This window comes from Manis pentadactyla, chromosome 3, assembly GCF_030020395.1.
Source record: "Manis pentadactyla isolate mManPen7 chromosome 3, mManPen7.hap1, whole genome shotgun sequence".
In the NCBI taxonomy this organism is placed as follows: domain Eukaryota; kingdom Metazoa; phylum Chordata; class Mammalia; order Pholidota; family Manidae; genus Manis; species Manis pentadactyla.
This window is the reverse complement of record NC_080021.1, coordinates 115163046-115183371: the sequence shown is the minus strand read 5'-3', so window position 1 is coordinate 115183371 and position 20326 is coordinate 115163046.

Genomic DNA, 20326 nt, shown 5'->3' with positions numbered 1-20326 from the left:
ATTTGCTATGAGCATTCTAGTAAATAGCATAGATTTATAGGGCTGGAAAAGCCCTCAGACATCATCTAGCCTAACCCTTTCATTTTACAGATGAAGAAACTGAGGCCTAGGAAGGTTAGGAAGCTTGCCTGGTATTTATTCAAGCAGCTAAAAGGACCCTGGGTTAGGATCCAGATTCCTGATTCCCTTGTCTTGTGGTCTTCCCTGTTGTAAAGCCACCCACTAACCTGACCTGATTCAGGAACTGCTAAGTTGAGAAAAGTGTATGAAATTCCTATCACAGTCACTACCCATTTCTGTTATCTAACACATATCTGTCCCTTAAGAGAGGTAGGAATTCCTACTTTCTTATTGACCTTCATTATAAAATTAGAGAAATACTTTCCTGGAAATGTCTCCCTAGTAGGTTGAATTGATGATGTCTCCCCAGTGATATAATCTGTTCCTTGAAGGCAGACGCAGGGGTATGTGGATAAAGACCAAAAAGGATTGGACTTATAAAATCTTGTATATGCGTTTTGGTCCCAATCTTTTGGGGTTAGGATCTTGAAGGAGCCATAGTCTCTTTCTGAGCAATTTTCCCCCATTTGGAGAATAACATAATGTCTCTAAAAATATTGTGAATTGCGCAGTGTGGTATTAATATTGGTGCTTACTGTCTTGAAAAGCCAAGCAAAACCCAGCGTGTGGCAGGCTGCACAGGCGACACTGGTGAAATCAGTCTGGTCCCAAGTCACACAACCGACATCTTAAGTGGGCATCATGGGAAACCTGCAGGCTTACTTCTCCCTGTTGGCATCCACATGAGGATTCTTTTCCTTTCTCACATTTGGTGAGTTTTTCCTTTGCTTCCAGCCACTTGTCCCTTTTCCATCTCTGATGGATAAATTTTTTTTCCTGTGCCCTGCAATGACCTGGCTCCATTTTTTCTGTAACAAGAATTGCCAGTTGTTGGAGGGGAACTGGAGGTTGGTACCTCTTTCTGCACATTTGTGCAATATACCAGGGGAATGGTGCCATACTGAACTGGGCACTCTTCTGGCTTGCAATGGACAGAGACCTTATTCAAACCTTCTTAAGCAGAAAAGTTATTTTTATTGATTTATTGGTATGATACAGGACAGCTCACAGAACTGAAGGTGAGACCAAGTCTAATCAGGTTCTGCAGGAATCCCAGAGATGAGAACAAGGGTGTCTCCCTTCCCGGGGTTCCCCTGCTTCTCTCACTGAGGTGGCCTAATCTCCCCACTACAGGCTGGCCCCTCCACACCATAGGAGATGGCTGTGGCACATCACTTTATGACTAGATATCTGATCTGGTTGGAGAAGTCCAAGAGGACTCTAAGTAGTTTGGCTGAGGTCTGGGGTTGAGGGAATGGGTTCAGTCTATGACATAAAGCTGGGCACATAACTCAAGCATATTAACCCCATGAGAAATAATTGATTCAGGAAAAGAAGTGTTTTTCCAGAAGTGCACAAGGTCTGCTGGGCAGTTGGAAACAATAGATGTATACCGCATTCTCTATGGCCTCATTTTTCTCCTCTAAATACAGAACTCTTCACTAAAACAAACATATTAACCACTGAAGATCATTACCTTCCAATCTGATGACTGCAAAGGCAACTCATAAAGGAATAATAGTACCTACTTACAGTCACTTACTCCCTATAGTAATCTTCCATCGTATCAGTAACTCCTGGCCGTCCAGCTGCTATGCCATGCAAGCACACTGGAGTAAAGCCCTTTGGAAGTATTACAGCAAGTATATGATTTTCCCTCTACCTTGTCTTTCTGCTGCTTCCCTCCTACACCCAGTGAATAAACACATGTTTGAAGAGTTAGTCATAGTTTTGAGACTGTTCATAGAATTATACCTGAAGTCCTCGCGGGCAGTTTCCCTTTATAGTAAAAATGACTCTGACTTTCCTTCCAGCGCAGAAGCTCTCAAGCTTTGACATGCATAAGAATTGCCTGGACAATGTGTTCAAATGTGGATACACTAAGCCAGTGGTTCCCAAGCCTGTCTGCACACTGGAATCACTGGGGAAAATTACCAGGAACCCAGACCCATGAAATCCCAGTCTGTGCGGGTGACACACAGGCACCAGGAGATTTTGAAGTTTTCCAGGAGCTTCCAATGTCCAGAATGTTTTAGGAACCCTGCCCTAACCCCAGGTTCTCAGCTCTGGCTGCACATTAGGATCACCAGGACACATTAATGAACTCACAGCACTTGGGTCCCAGCCTAAACCAGTTAAGTTACAGTCTGGGAAGAGGGAGGATGGGATGGCTGGACAGAAGCATGAGCATTTTTAAAAATGCTGATTAGTCTGAGCCCACCCCCAGAAATGCTAGTTGAGGAGGTCTGGGTGTGGCCCAGGAATCTGCTTTTTAGCCAACATACCGCCTAGCCCCCACCAGAGCGCTTCTGACTCAGGAGTATGCACTTCATTGTGATAAACATTTCACTTAGACCGGGCTACTCAAGGTGTGGTCCATGAACCAGCAGCACTAGGAGTTTGCTGGAAATCGCCTGGTGTTTTCCACTTGGAGTTTGTTAGAAATGCAGAATCTCAGGCCTCCCTGGCCCCCACCTGCTGTATCGAAACCTGCATTTTAACACCTGGGATTTACATGCAAATGAGAGTTTAAGTATCACTCTTCTTGAGGTACTCCTTAACGTTGACACACTTTGAATGCCTCCCAGTGGACCTTTAACAAATACTGACGGCTAGATCCCTCCATGACAGATTACCTGGTGGGAGGTGCACAGAAGTGCACCTGCATTACTGAGCAGCCCAGATGGAGAACCACTTCCACTTCCACTTCTAGAACCTCTGTGTCCATCCAGCTGATGGTTACCCAGTTCTACTTCCAGCTGGGCTTAAAGATTTGAGTAACAGACTTCTATCACTGACCCCTTTAGATTGTACTGAAGAATGTCAGTCACAGTAAGTCCATGTCATGCTGTGGACTTGTCTAAATCCACAGAAAGAAGGCAACCAAAAACCAAAAAATGAAGAGGAAAAAGTCTCAGTCAAAGGTTTTCATGTTCACCTACTGTTATTCCCTCATTTGTAACATTTTTAAAAAGACTATTTCCCCATCTCATTAAATACATATGTGAAAGTCATCAGCAGTAAAACATAAATGGTCATACAAACAAAATTTTCTGGGATTTTTTATATGTATTTCAAAGTCCAAATTCAGTTCCCTAAAAAACAAATGGCATAAGGTCTAGTCATAGGACAGAACTAATGAGAAACAAGAGCTTATCTGGCCCCTGTTTGCTTTGTAAAGGTGATAAGATGCCATCAGAGCTAAACAAGGTTTGAGGTCTGAGACCAGCACACAGTAGGTACAATTACTGAATGCCCACTTCTTTCTCCTCAATATCCTTGCAGCACTACATTTGTATCTCTTGAGGTATTTATTCCACTCAGTCTGAATCACTCTCATTGCTGTGTCTTAGTCTGCCCTTCTCCATTGAGAGTGCAGGTTTCTTGTGAAGAGAGAACCTGTCTTATCCATCACTCCCACCCCTTGTGCCTTGTTCCTAGCATGGAAATCAACCAACTGAGGGTGTGGGGGGTGGTCACAGGTAGATTAGCTATTCCTCTGGACAACCATCCTTCCCCAGCAAGCTGTTATTTTCCTTATAGAGGTATTCAGACTGAGTTTTCTCAATTTATCATCAGCCCCTGCTGAGCCTTTGCCATTAAGCATTTCTCTCCACCATCGATTCTGATCTAAGCCAGTGGAGCCAGCTGTGTGAGCAGCGACAGCCAGACTCCAGACATCTGAATGTCCCTAGTCTCCCTTAGAGCTTTCACATTACAAATAGATTCAGGCTTCTCTGGAACAATTGACAAATCAACCCCATCAGGCCAAGTCCGGAGGCCAAGGCTCCAGGACCACATGCTGGGCACTGTGGCTTCATCTTTAATTCCATTCCAAACTGAAAATGATGCAGACTGCCTTGCAGGACACTAGGAGAAGCTTCAGAGATCTCAACCCTTGTCTCAGAGAAGCCTGTAGAATAAACACCTGAGATCACAGATAGAAAGAGGCAGGTCATTTGTCCCTCTAAGAAAAGAAAGGACAATGTAGGCAGAGAGAAGTGTTGAAATAAATGTCTAAGCCCAAGATGGAGTCACTCCTGCCTGGGGTGTCATGTCAGTAAACCAAAACTTAGATAACTTTCTTTGTGTCCCCTAAATGCTCTGCTTAACCAGAAATGCAGTCTTTCCAGAGTAGTCTGACTAGGGCATTACAAAGAGACCAGGACAGCAGGGGTGCAGATTCTGTCAAGTGGTAGTTAAGGCGGGGTCCCCTTCTGAGACAATAGAAGGTGCTGCCTTCAGAGGAAAGAGCAAAACAATGCAGAGCTCTACAGTCCCACGTGGTCAGTGGACAATTTGAATGAGAAGAAGAGAGAGCAGACACTTATGTTTGCAGAGTTTGGGGGCACTGGTGGAGAAGGCAAGCTCAAACATGGTGATAGTGATCGAGGAATCCAGTTCAAATGCTTATGATATCCCTTAGCAGTTGTGGCTTTTTTCACTGTGGGCTGGTGGAGGTATGGTTAGTCTGGGGAAGGGAAATGTTGGATGGAAGCCTGGTTTAACAACCCATGTGTACATTTCAAATACAGCAGACATTATTTGATATATATAGCTCCATGTAAAAAGAATATTTAAAAGTCAGGGCTTCTCTAAATGGCTGTTATAGGAGGAAATAAAATCCCCTTTAATAGGATATGGTAGAGGAGAGTCAAGCATCAGATGGGTGGTTTGACTAAGGACCTTACTTCTCAAAAAAAGCCAAGATTCTGTGAGACTCAAGTTGAAGCACAGAGTATAGCACATATGAAAAGGTGAATGCATTATTCACAGTAGGCTAGGGTATCCCATGGTATCAATAAATCCAGAAATCTCAGAGGCTTAATGCAAGAAAGGTTTGATTCTCATCTACATAGAGTCTGATGGAGAAGATGACTGCAGGGCATCTCTCCTCCATCTGGTAACTCAGGGATTCAGGCTGCATCCATCCTTCAATGAGGGGTACTCAACATACAGCTTCTATAGCTACTGAGACAGGGGAAGAGCAGGCTGAATGTCCAGATGTAATATATCTAAGATCAGAGCTGGGGATGGATTACAACACTTACGCCTATACCCCACTGGTGAGAACAAGTCCCATGATCCAATCTAACTGGAAGGGAGGCTAGGAAGTGTAGTGATCCTACATGCTCAGGAAAAAGAAAGATTAAATGACATTTAGTAAACATATAGTGTTGTGTTTACCACACAAAGATTGAATCACATCATCTAATAGGGAAAGCCTCTAAGAACAGGTTTTCAATTACTCCATGCATTAAGTAATGGGCCTTCGTGTTCCAAGTGAAAGTTTTGTTACACCAAATTCTCCAAAAATAAAGGCTTTACCACCTGGAAAGGTTCATTCCATTAGCACCTGGACTACAGATATCTTGGGAGCAACTGCAGCAGAGAAAGCTATCAAAACTGATTTTTGTCAGTTCATTTGGAGAACACTTTGGGCCCTTTGGGAGAGCAAAGATAAAAATCTCTTCACGACATTCCTCCGCCTAGGCACATTCTATGGCCTTTCCAGGGTCAGGAAAATGTGTGGCTTGTCTAAAGTCATCAGCCCAGCCACTGTGTCAGAAACAGGATGATCATCAGTATGTGGTTGCTTGTGTTTTTCCTATGCACACATGAGGTCAAGAGATCTTCCCATTAGACAATGGGCCCCTTGCAGGTATGCTTGAGACTGGGTCTAGGGGTGGCTAAAAGGGGTCAACCAATTTGACTAAATCTCCTAATCCAGAATTCTTCTCTAAGCCAAATCAACAAAAACAGATACGGTTCTCCCATTAGCCTTTATTTGTTGTAATTACCCACTAATGTGCCTTTGAGGGATTTGGAGGTACATTAGCATTGAGTCTTGCAACAAACCCAACAAGTCCCAGGTTGCTGGGCTCTCATGACACTGAAGACTCAAATTTCCAAACTGCATGCATTTTAAAGATGGACTGACTGGAATTCAATTGAGGAGAACTGCACAGTAGACTTCTACTATATGAATTTAAAGAGATATCCTTGATTTCCAGAATCCAATCTGCTTGAATCCCAAAACCTTCAGGAAGCAGTTTATATTGTTGCAAAAAAGGATACAAGTTGCAGAGATCCAAAGATTCTGATTTTACTTCTGTCCCTATGATTCATTAGCTACAGAACTTTCAGGAACCATCAAGCCTCAAAATCTCAGTTTCTCATCTGTGTGGTGAACTGAAGAGGAAAGAGCTGTGCCAAAGGATTGTTTTGATCAAATGAGATAACAGTTTAATGTACCTGGCACATACTAGGTGCTTGGAAATATTAATTTCTCCTCATCTATCCCTTCTCCCATCTCTGACAGTTTTTTTTAAATGATTTACTGTGCCTAACCGGCTGGCAGCTTCTTTCTCCCACCACCCAGTCGAATAATTCTGTGAAACGGCAAACAATGAGAAGTGAAAATTTCATCAATAAAACCTACAGCTCTCAGAGGTAAATTTTAGCTAAACGATTTGATTCTTGTATTCTTATTCTGTTCATCTGCAGAAAATTATTATTTCTCTCTTTCTTTCAGGACATCTACCTCAAACATGAATTGAGCATGTTGAAATAGTCATTTGCTAAGCTTCTATACCCAAAGCAATGTACCAGAAATTCCCAAAAATAGATCCATTGGGGTAAATAAGTTGAGGAAATTATCATCATGAGCAACCTAAGGATTCCTGAATATATATGACCAGAGGAGTTAATGGTGCAGCAAATGGAGAATCCTACAGCCTCCTGGGGACTGAGGCAGCTGTGCCTAATAAACTTGTACACAGCGGACACCAAGTCGATACCATTATTTATAGGAAACCTCCCATGTGCCAAAATATTTAGGAATGGAATTTTCTAATAATTTAGAAATTAATTGAAAGTCAACTAGGAAACCCCTATTTTTTGTTTTACCTTTGCTGTTGAAAGTCTTCCTGAAATTGTAAAAAGAAAAATTTCTAAACAGCGTTATAGCCTGGCTTTCCTGAAAATACATATTTTTTTCTAAGAGGGGGCAGCCTGTTGTACTCAAGATGCTTGCACTAGATGTTCCCAGACCTGGAATCCACCCAGGATTTTCCCCAGTCTAGGGGATATAGCTCAGGGGTAGGGCAATTGACTGCAGGATTTTCACCAGTCTAGTCATGGACCATCAGATACACCACTTTGGCTTCAGTCTGCTGTGATTATTTATTATTGTAAATATAATTAATAACACATTATAAGATTCTATTATAAACTGTAATTACTTATACTATAGTCAGACATAACAATTCAGCAAAAATATGGGAAAATGAGTAAATTTTTTTGACAACAATTGAGGGTCTCTATATCATATTAGCTATTGTGATTTATATTATTATTATGACCTGTGAAAGTCACTTCTGTCAGAGGCTATAACAGACCAGGGCAATGGTTAAGCACAGGGCTGTTTGCTGCAATGTAATTCACAAGTGTAAAACATTGAAATCAACCGAAGTGTTCTATGTGTTTGGAATATATAGGCCTGGGGTCTTTCTGTGTTTCTCTCTTCCCATGATTCCTTTATGGGAAAATTGACCACAGGTATCTCTTTGTCATGTAAAGTGTTGTCTATTGTGTTATATGAGTCCTGCTATGTGGGTCACAATATGTTAGACTTGGGGCTGAGCCATGAGAGATTAAGGTGAACTCCTGTGAGATGGTCATTTTGGAGGCTAGTTTTCCATCATGTACCTTCGCTTAAGGCTACTCAATACACATGCTCTATATTAAATGATGGAAAAACTGATCCAAACAGATTCTTTCTCTTAGGAACTGTGAGAGCAGAAAGCAGCAGGAACCTTGGGCCTTCATGGCAAGGCATTAATAGACGCAGTCACTAGGGGCAGACGGCTCTTAAACTGACCTTGTATCCTAAAGATGACCTATTGTTCCAATTTTTTTTTAAGTCAGGTCTCCAGAATGTCTGAACAAACTACAAAGCCAGCTCTCTTGATTCCTCCATATCCTAATTTTAGCTTTCATCATTTAAGTAACCTAGCCCCATGTTTTTTTTGTAAACTAAAAATGCTTAGTATAAATAAAAGATTGTATATTGACCTGCAATAAATTTCAGATATATTCATGTAAAAGTAAGCACAAAACTTGATGATGTTTGCAAAACTACGTATGCACAGAAGGGGATCAGGAAGGACATATGTAGAAGTGGTAACAATGTACATATCTGTGAGAATACAGCATGCTACATTAGCATTTGCTTTTATTTTCCCGTTTTTGCTTGTCTTTATTTTCTGAGTTTTCAACAAATAAAATAGGTTGTTCTTATTGGGAGAAGAGGGTTTTTTCCCTTTCATTTTCAAAAGAAGCTTTTCCCAGTTCCACAACAAAATGCTACAGACTCACTTCCCTGCTCCTCCCATGCAAACATAACTAACTATCCTGGAACTAATTCATCAGACAGGCATAAAACAATTTCAAGAGGTGGAATAAGATGATACCCTGGCTGGAGATCTCCAGTCAGAAGCAACATCATAGCTTGTCTTCTATAGCTTCTTTCTGTGGCCCAAAGATCACAGGCTGGGCATCAAAGAAACCTGCAAGATGGAATCACCCACAAGCACAGACATATAAAAAGCTATGTCTTTCTGGCCAAAGAACCAGGAAAGGGGCAGCCCAGCAGAGACCTGGTAGAGAGATCAACCCAATTCATACCCAAGACAGTGGCAGGCTCAATAAGTTACAGCAGCAGCCAAGGCCTGGTGCTTCCAGAACCACCCATCCATTTACATTGGGCAGCCCTACAGGAACTGAGTAAGAGCTGAGCAGAGCCAGGAGAATGAAGTCAACCAAAATAACATTGCAAGGGCTCTGAAAACTAAATTTTCACTGAAACTATAGCTCATGAAAACAGGCCAGAACCTAAGTCTAAATAGGGTAAATGCTTATTAGAAACAGAAATGAGATCAAAAGTCTCCAAGTGTAGTGATATATACCAATTTGACCAAAATAAAATAAAAATTAATTGAAATAAAATTAAAATGATGGATGGTACCTACACATATGGAGGTGATCACTTTGTAGTGTATACAATTGTCAACTGAAACTTATATAATGCTATATACCAATTTTACCTCAATTTAAAAACAAAGCTAAACATCACTCATCATTTAAAAACCATGAAAAACACAACTTGAATAAGAAAGACAATCCACTGACACCAACATTGAGATGAATCAGAAAATGGGATTATCGGACAAGGATTTAAAGCAGCCATGGTAAAAATGATTCTACAATTATAAATTTTCTTAAAAGTTTTGAAAAAATAGAAAAACAAAGCAAAGAAATGTAAGTAAAAAAAGTGGACATTATAGAACTGAAAAATGCAATAGCTGAAATAAATTCACTGGAAGGGCTTAATGGTAAAGTGAAGATAACAGAGGATTAGAAATCAGTGAAACTGAAGACAGGTTAATAGAGTTTATTTGAAAAGAAAAGAAAATTTAAAATATACATATTAATGCATAGATCCTTAGTACTCATGGGACAAAAAAGGTTTAAAAATTTGCATCATTGTAGTGTCAAAGCAAGAGGAAATGCTGTGGGATTGAAAAGGTAGTCCTCAAAAACTACTATGGTAACTTAGCTCAGTAACATGTAGAACATTTGAATAGTCACTTAACAAATAAAAGGAATTGAATTTGTGATTTCTAAACTCCTGAAAAATAGTTGCACTGGAGACTTTTGCCAAACATTAAAAGAATAATTCACACCATGTTAATGAATTGGAATATTCACCATAATAAAGTTTTCAATTCTTCCCAAACCAATCTATAGGTATAATGCAATTTCTGTCAAAATCTTAGAAAAATGTTTTATGTAAATAGACCAGTTTATTCTTACATGGAAAGAGAAAAGCCCTAAAATGGCCAAAATAATTTTGAAAACAAAGAATAAGGAAGGAATTACTTTTCCTGATATTAGAGTTTACAATAGTCAAACAAGGTAGTATTAGTAGAATGATAGTTATATGATCAGAACAGAGAACCCAGAAATAGACCCACATTAATATGCCCACTTAATTTTTGACAAGGAACAGTAACAATTAAATTAAAGAACAACTTTATTTTTTTTTAAATAGGACTAAAAAACTGGACATTCATAGAGATGGAAATACACTTCAACCTAAATTTCATTCCTTATATAAAAATTAATTGAAAATGCATCATGGATGTAAATATAAATAGTAAAATTTTTAAAGTTTTAGGGAAAAAAAATAGAAAAAGTTTTAAGACCAAAGACTAGGCATGATTTCCTAGACTTAACACCAAAACACAGTCCATAAAAGGAAAAATTTATAAACTAGACCTCATCAAAATTTAAAAACTGCTTGCTCTGTGAATAACACTGTTAAGAAGATGAAAGGCAAATTGCAGAACTGGAGAAAATATTTGCAAATGACATTTCCAACAGAGAACTCATATCTAAAATATATTTTAAAAATTTCAAAGCAACATAAAAATATCCCATTAGAAAATGGGAAAAAGACATGCATATATTTTTCACTGAAGAGCATATATAGATTGCAATAAGCCTATAAAAAGATACTCACCATCATTAGCCATTAGGAAACTCAAATTAAAAATCACAACAAATGACTATATACCTATTAAAATGAGTAAAATTAAAAAATAGTTACAACACCAAATGCCGGCATGGATGTGGAAAAACTGGATTACTCATACACTGCAGGTGGGAATATAAATGGCACAACCACTCTGGCAAATAGTCCCCCATTTCTTTTAAAACTAAAAAAGAACTTACTATACATCCAACAACAACACTCTTGGGAATTTATCCCAGGGAAATTAAAATTTATTTTCATGTAGAAAGATTTATAGCAACCATAAAAGGCAAAAAGTGGAAATAACCTAAATGTCCTTAAATGGGTAAATGGTTGAACAGACTGTAGTGCCTCAATATCATGGAATACTATTCATCAATAAAAAGGTATGGATAATTGATACATTTAACAAGTGGGATGAATTTCAAAGAAATTATGCTGAGTGAGTGAAAAAGTCAGTTTCAAAAGTCAATTTTATATTGCATGACTCCATTCATTTATTAGTGAAATAGTCCAATTATGGAAATGGAGAACAGATTAGTGTTTGCCCAGGAGTGGAAAGGGAATGAATGGTAGCATAATGGAGCCTTGGGGTGGTGTTACAGTTATGTATCATATTTCTGGTGATAGTTACATGAAGCTATACCGTGACAAGATTGCATAAAGCCACACACACACACAAATGCACACACACACACACACACACCAGGAATGAATAAGAAAGAATAATTTTGCATAATGTGAGCCAAAATTCTCACTCATGCACATGTACAACTGATGACATTTGAATAAATTCTTGGGGTTGTACCAATGTCAGTTTCCTGGTTTTGATATTATACAATAGTCATGCAAGATGTTAACATTGCAAGAGACTGAGTGAAGGTGCACCAAACTTCCCTGTATATTTCTTTGGAAGTTCCTGTGAATCCATAATTGCAAAATAAAAAGTTAAAAATAGTAAGTGCTATTTAAAATATTTCTTCAGGGAAAACACATATTCTTTTGCACTTATGTTCATTATTTTTCTCCAGAATTTTCCAGAAAGAACAGGCTGTATCCAGAGTAAGAATGGGAAATAATAGCATAATAGAAAGGAAGACATCTGGAAATTATTTGGTTATTAATGACCTTACTACACCTAACAATCATTCAGTCTAAAATAATTTAGAGCAATAAAAAAACAAATGAATAAAAGAAGTCTTCAAGATATTTCATTAGTCCCCTCTCCCAGGTGGATGATAAAGAGAGAACAAAGTGTTTACTATTAAGGATGGTGCAACCTGAATTTAAAGAAGTGCGGCCAGTGTCACTGGAGATGTCACCTGGGCCCTGTGTGGCAAACCGGAGAAAGGGAAGAAAAACCTCAACTCAGACACGGGAAATGAGTTGTTTAAAAAGACAGCAACCAGGTCTTAGAGCCCACTTTGCACAAAATGCCGGAACAGATTCAATTTGGAGAAAAAACAATGGAAGGAGGAAAAAGTTGAGAAGAAGAAAATCTCAGGAGTCAGTACTCAGAGTGTATGAAAAATCCACGAACGGGGAAAATACCAAGAAGAAAGATCCCGAGGAGAGCTGTGCCCCCCAGCCAGCTGCAGTCATAGCGACTGTTCCTATCTTACTCTGTGAGCTATTTTTCTTCCAGTCAGAGACAGAAATAAACATAAACTACACTGGAAACCTGGATTATATTACCATGTAATTGTTTGCCTAGAATTAAATAGTTTGGGGCACTAGGAGGTCCCAGAACCTTGCTCCTTTGTACTAACTGTCTTAAATAAATTGTCCTGTTTGCCAATTTGCTTTTCCACAAAGAGAGGCTCCATGCTGTCTCTGCCTTTTTTTTCAAAAGCTTATTTCTGCATTTTGAAATTCATTTTCAAGGCTCTGTTTAGCTGAGATGAGAGTAAAACCATTTGATGACTGAAGTTTGAAATCTAAGTAGCTGAAATTATTTATGTAGATCATCAGAAATACATGAGTGGCCTCCCTGGTTTCCTGTGCGGGGAAAGCTTGTCGTTAAATACGCTTTTTAGCCATGACCAAAACTCACACAGCACCCAGTTCAAATCTTCTACAGACCTTAATTTATATTTCCAAAAGCAGTAGCTCTTTTCTGCAAACAATGGAAATACTTGTTATGGGTTTAAATTAGAATTCTTCATTTGGAATTTGTGAATATGGTGATATTCTGAGAAATGTCCAGAAAAAAACTCCTGCCAAGGGTTCAGCAAACAGTTGCATAACCCTCTTTTATCTGGGGTGTTGACCCAGCCATTCATTCCATGTTTGCTGTGGTGAGTCCAGCAAAGCTGGTTCCCAAGGCAACCGTAATCCCTGAACAGAGCTGGCTCCATTGGTGGTCAGTTACAACATGCTTTGTCCAGTCGGTGTCCTTAGACGGACTGGATGGAGAGACAGACAACAGGCACCTTCGGTAAACCTGACCTAATGAGGGTAGTGGCCTCCAACCAACTGGGGTGAGCTGCCTGGAGGGGGCTGGGAAGACCCTACAAGGAGCCAGGATTGTCACATGGACAAAGGGGTCACCTCCCAAAGAAGTTGCTCTCATAAAGAGTCTCTTAGCTCTTGGGTTTATGACATAAGATGATCTGATTCCTCTCCAGGGCCACAGAATTATCTTTGGATTGACTGCACTTTTCTAATAACCATGTCCATTATGAACCTGGAACTCTTAAAGGACAATTTGTTGTGCAGGTTAGTTTCCAACTGGAGCCTATAGGCCAGGGAATGAGAGGAAGGGTGGAAGGGTAGGAGAGGAGCAAGAGCTCTCTGGAGAGCAACCCCCCTGACCCCCCGACTCCAGGTGCATGAGGGTGGGGAGGTGCTGAGCGGGGCCAGTGAGCATGTGACCCCTTCCTGCAGGGCCAACAAGCCCCTCCATCAGATGTCCTTGCTCTAGGCTATGCAAACAGCCCCCTGCAGCTGCACAATATGGGGAGCCCCGACACCCCTTGGGAAAATGTTCCTGTAAGTTCAGAGCTCAGTGGCAATTGCAAACCTACATACATTAGTATCCCCTGCTCCTCTTCAACTAATGTTTACTGGGTGTGTTGTGCTTTGACTTCTAATGTATTTAACATGTGCTCCAGATTGATAAGAAGTCATGTATGTCAAGCCTAGCCAAGACTCTTTGATTTCCATACCACTTAATACCGGATTTCTTTAAAATTCCTTTTGCCAGCATTCCTCATTATATGATTTGCTGTGGTGAGTTCAGCAAAATTGGTTCCCAAGGCAACCATAATCCCTGAACAGAGCTGGCTCCATTGGTGGTCAGTTACAACACGCTTTGTCCAGTCGGTGTCCTTAGACGGACTGATGGAGAGACAGAAAACAAGCACCTTCAGTAAACCTGATAAATAAAATCTTTAATTTTATTATGAGATATACTAACTGGGAGAATTTATTTCAATGTGAAAGCAGTTCCTTTGGGGTATTTTATGTAAGTCTGTATGGGCTGTATCTTTATTTATTAAGTTTAGAATTGCTTATATCAGGGGCTCTCATCTGGCTGTGCCCCAGGATCATCTGGAAAAGTTCTTAGGTGTACAGATGCCAGGCTACACCACAGATGCACTCTGGAGTGGTGCCCAAAGACTGGTATTTTCATTGTTTATCTACGTTTTGTGATGCACAACTATATTTAAGAGCTACTAGTTTGTTTGATAAATCTGAATACCTCATACCTTTTCCAATTGGCTAGACAAATATGAAGATCAAGATTTTGTCACCATTTATTTATTAACTGGAATTAATAGGAATTCACTGTCCCAGAGAAAGGGGACATCTGTAGCGCTTCTCATCAAACATTTGTTTATTTGCTTGTCTGTTTCATGAAGGGCCTGAGATTCTGTACCAATCATTTTGTTAGTAAAGCCAGTAAATGCAGCTTCTCAGGAAGAATATTAGGACCCAGAAGGATACATCTATGCCATAGGTGACTTCACCCAACCTAGAGATAAGAGAGCAGGAAAGATGTATATTTATTTGAGATTCTGGATCAAGAAGGAATAATAGTAACATTTATTAAATATTTACATGTGCCACTGTGCCAGTGTTCTGTTGATAATTACATTCACTTAATCCTTACAAGAACTTAGAATTAGGAAACTCTGATATGCCAGATCACAGATGCAGAAAACCCAGTGCTTTGTTTAAGGTGACACAGCTAGTAAGCGCTGGAACTGAGACTGGAACCCAAGTGAATAGTTCCGGAAACATCTTTCAACCACTACAGTACACTACACTGGGCCAGTGACATCAGGCATCACTTTTGCCATGAAAACTCAGCTCTTTGGACTCTTCAGAGGACTTCCTCATTCAACAAACTTGTCTTCTATTGATCACAGGTGGCTCATGAACTTATCACACAATATTGCTATAAAAAAAATCCATGAAAAGTAGGATTAATTCTTCCCCCAAAAAATAGAGAAGGCAACCTATTCTTGTCTTCCACTTCATTGGCGTTTTTGACGACACCCTCAGTGTGTATTCTTAGGCATGAAAACAAATGGGTAAGTGGAATAGAGCTTTGAGAATCAGGAAAAGGTTAGGTTGCCCTGAACCTAATTCCTTATTCTACATCTAATACTGTGTCTGGCTATGCCAGAGACAGGACCAGCCTCTAGGGTACAGGGCAGACTGGGTAAGAGCCAGGTTGTCTGCACAACCTCAAGGCTGACTCTATGCAGCTCTTTCAAGAGATCACTGACAGCTCCAGCTCCATCCCCAGCATGTACTGGCTACCTCTGCTTTCATACCTACGAATCAAAACTCATTTCTACCATCAACGAGGGGCCATCCTAATTATTCTGCAATCACTGTTAGAAGTTTTACATTATTACTTTTAATAAACATATCACTGGCTAAAGCTTAGAATATCTTCTTGTTGTTGTGGAATGTTTTTTAAAGATGAGCAGGATGTAGGAACTTACAGCATGCATGTCAACAGCCACAGGAATGGCCACTATCAGCCATGCAGTAGAGTCACCACCACAGTGCCCATCACCACCCCTTCCCAGAAGTATCTGTGTATGGCCTCCAGCCCTCCTCCCTGCTGTCAAAGGAACCCCAGTGAGTTCTGGTAACACTTTCTCTCCAATCCTGTCATGCCAAAAGAGGAAAGAATAAGGAAACCAGCTTGTCACATTTGAGATGTTGTCAACCCCTGATCCTACAGAAACTGTCCTTACAGTGGTGATTGAGATGAGCTGAGTGGATCCCTATTGCCTCACACAGAGTGGTATCACTTACATAGACCAACCACCGATGTCCCCTCCGTCTACAGCCTCCACTCTTGCTGCAATCCCTCTGGGCCACTCCCCTCTCCCGCGAGCCATTCCTTGGGCACTGCTGTTGTTATTAATCACGGAACAGAAAAAGCCAGAAAACTGTCAAGTGCCCCACTTCTCAGTGTCAGTGCCTGGGCTGAGCCCCACTCAGGCCCACATACACTTTCACAAGAGCCTGAGGCCCACCCTAATTGGCTGTATAACTTCCCATGTGATTTTAGTCAAAAATAGATGCATACAACCCAACTCCTTGCCTGGGCTTGCTTTGTATGGCACCCAGCACAGTGTCCCTCTCCTGTGGGGGCTTAATAATCCCCATTTGATGACAATCTTCCTTTTCAAGCCTACGGGCTTCAGTTGTCATCTTCAACAATGAAAGCCCTTGGCTGTTCAGCTCCCTTATTGCCCAGAAATACCGAGCTGGCTGAAGATCACATTCCAAAACTTTGTGTGCCCACTGCCCCCTTCAGTCCTCCTTTTAAAAGGGTCCTCAGTGTAACAGGCTCAGGTTCGACCTCCTTGCAAAATATTTTTAAAGTAAGAGAAATTTAAGCAGAGTCCAGAATGATCTTGAAAGTCGCCTTCCACCCGCATCCCCATTTTCATCCTGGGCAGGCAGAACGCATGGTGTGGATTCAGAGGCACCAGTGCTTCACCCATATTCATTGCAAAGGGCTTGATCCAATCACATGCTAAGGAAGAACTCCCGGGGAGATGAATGCCATTACAAATCTTGCCCTCAACTTGAAACGCCAGGGATTGTTTATTAAATGGCTCTTCAAAGAGAAAATACTGGCAAGCAAATATCATTAAAATGGAAGAAAGGGGAAATGCTCTAACCTTCAATATGGTGCTTTTCTCCATTAACCCCAACCCAACATGCCTGGAAGAGCCAGGAGGAGCTTCTGGCCCTGAGCCCCATCAATTACCTTCATCTCAGCCCAGGGAGGGGGTAAAACAAACTATCCAATTTAAGCATTTCCAAACATTGCATTAGAGAAAAGACCCCCAAAGCTCTTAACCTAACTTCACCATCTCAACTGCAGTTGAGGACAAATTGTATTATACACAAGTAACATTAAAACATAAAAGACATACCCTCCAGTGAAAACCTTGCACAACTTTCCCTACTAAGCAGAATTAATCACAGGGAACAATGACCATTCCCAGTCTGAATATTTATGACATAACAGAAAGCCCATTTAAAATACTCAGTGGCTCGTAATTTTAAAAAGAGCCTCAGAGAGAGGAAAAGGCACACTAAATTATGATGGAGTGGGAAACAAAAGGGACAGCTTCTTTCTTTTTTTAAAAATTTTTTATTAAGGTATTATTGATATACACTCTTATGAAGTTTTCACATGAAAAAACAATGTGGTCACTACATTCACCCATATTATTAAGTCCCCATCCACACCCCAATGCAGCCACAGACAGCTTCTTTCTTAATCCTCTTCTCTGTTTGGTGCCCACCTCTGGCTTGTTTCGGCCCTCTCCACGTGCATCCCCATACCTTTCAAGACCACCTCACTGAGGGGTCTGTGCAGCAGCAAAGGGAAGATGGGACATGCGATCAGCAGCTGTGGCCTCTGTTCCTGGCACCCCTCATCCATTCCAGGTGTTTCCACCCTCTTCCCCTCCACCTGCTCTCCAGGAACTGTTCAGGAGGCATTTGTGAGTTGAAATGGAAATCATACTGGACTGTGAGTCATGATTCTGGCTGTCTACAAAACTGTGTGTGATCCTAGGCATGACCCACAGAGTGCTGATCTGTCAGGCTTGGACTGGAGAGCTCTAGGCTTCCTTCTGTTTCTATCAATACATGAATTCTGTGGTTCAAGCAGCTCTCTGATAGATGAATCCATTCACTTGCTCATTCATTGAACAATCAAGAATTGGGTGCTGAGTGTGTGCCAGGCACAGTTCTAGGTGCCAGAGTGAAAGCAGTGATCAGGAAGGATGACCATCCTGCCCTCATGCAGCTTATACTCTGGTGGGGAAACCAGATCATCACCAAGGAAACAAATGAAATAGCATTGTTTGGGATCATGAATTCTGTAAGAAGAATAAAGGCCTGAGCCTGAGGTCATGGCCGTGTTGTGACCTGAATGAAGTGACGCAGTGAGCCACAGTCATTTCTAGGCTTATACAGAAAAGGAGCAATGGAGAACCTTCAAGTCATTTCTAATATTTTAGAAAGCCCAGTAGAAACTGTGCATTTTCCCTGTAAGTTAACTAAAATGATTCTTAGCCTTTGGCTAGAAACAGATCCATTTCATACAATATTACTGATTATCTCATTCTTCTGGTCAACCAGTGATTCTGATGAACTTAATTTGACTTAAATATGGAAAAATGAATTATAACTTAAGTTATTGGGTAACAATGAGAGGGAAATATTTAAGATGAAATCTTTGAGGCCACCATCCATAAGAGTTGACCACTTCTATCTCCAGAATGGGTCTTGAAAGCATTCCTATGCTCCAAAACAGAATAAACACCTTTAAACATAGCTAATTCTCAACCATGGAGCAACCAGTACAACCCTCTCTCTCCTTCCCTCCCTCTCACCAAACAGTACTTCGCGATGACTTACTATGATTCAGCAAGAAATTAGAGACTGCAGAGGAAATACATTCAGTGAAGTTTTCGTCCTGAAAGCTGTTCTTCTCAAGGCAATGAAGAAGCTGAACTGTTAGCATAAATAAAATCTAGGACAAACATTGGATTTTGGTTACTCACTCTCTTCATATTTCCCAGCTCTCTAGGTATCCAAGCTTTCATACGGTAACTTTCACCAAGAAACAATGCATTTCTCTGCTAGGTGACAGAAATGCAAAGCAGATACCATGTCTGCCATCAGGGTGCTTTTAGGGCGCTAAGAGTATATTAAGTAATACATGCCATATAGGACATATTGAAATCTAGGTTAGGTCTTAAATTACATTAGTCAGGATGATGCTGTAGTAACAGCAGTTCCAAATGTTTGTGGGCTTAAAAGTACCAGTCTATTTCTCAGCCATGCCACATGTTCATTGAAAGTTTGCAGGAGACTGGGTGGGGGCAGGGGGTTAGTCTTTGTAAATATTCAGGTATCCAAGTGGATGATGCAGCCACCATCTTGAATATTCTGGTTGCCCTGCCAGAGAGAAAAGAAAGCTCTAGCGAATCTCAAATAGGAAACTAAATCTTGGTTTTTCAAAAATATTTTTAAGGTGTAATTGACATATAATATTACACTAGTTTTAGATGTACAACATAATGATTCAATATGTGTATATGTTGCAAAATACTAAGAGACTAAATCTCCCAGCATAGAAGTGACACATGTTGTTTTCTATCATGACTCATGGGCCAGACTAGTCTCAGGGCCCTGCCCACTCATAAGGGAGTGGGAAACAGAGTCCCACCATGTACCAATAAGGGGAGAGAACTGGAAATAGTTCATGAACAGCAATAATGATTTCGTAGCTATAAAAGAGCCCAAAAACCTGGTCTCTGCCTCAAGAAGCTCGTCTACAGAAACAAAATTTGTTGAATCAACAAAGAAACTAAAAGTTCTGCCTTCTCCTTAAAGGACAAGTTTAACAATGCCATAGGGAAGTATAATTATTTAGTTATTTACATCATGTTGAAATCTCCTATTTAACTAGAAAGTATGCCCTCAACTTGCCCTCCACTTCTTCATGGAGAAGGCAGGTTACATAGGTCCAGAGATTCCTCTCCCCTAGCAGCCCACAAGCCAAAGTAACATGAAAGTCAGATCTTCAGATTCAAGTAGCACTCTGCAAACAAGCAGCTGTAATAACTCAGTCTCCAATCTCTCTTGTTAATCTCATCCTAAGGAAGTAGGACCCTCTTCTCATTACCGACTGGGCAGTCTCCTGAGTTGGGAATACCAAGGGAATCCTTACTTTTCAGAAGCCCCACAGGACACCTGGCATTTACACCAAAGCAATTTGCCAGCAATTTTGGCATTTGTGATTGGCTAACAGAGCCAGTAACTCAGCCAGAATGCTTTTCTAATGAGCACTAAGTCTGGTTCAACTAGAGACTGTTGCCAAGAACAGTTTACCCCACAAGAGCAATCTCATACATGTAAATCATCATTGGGGTAGTGTTTGAGGAAATCTCAATTTTGATTAGATATTATCAATTTGACTAGATAATTGTTTGGTTAACCAGAAAATGGTCATTCAACCATCTTCTTGGTCATTCAACCAAGGCTGTCATTCTAAGTTCTACTGAACAGAAGCTGTGTTGACTTCCCACTTTAACCACACTTAGAATTGCA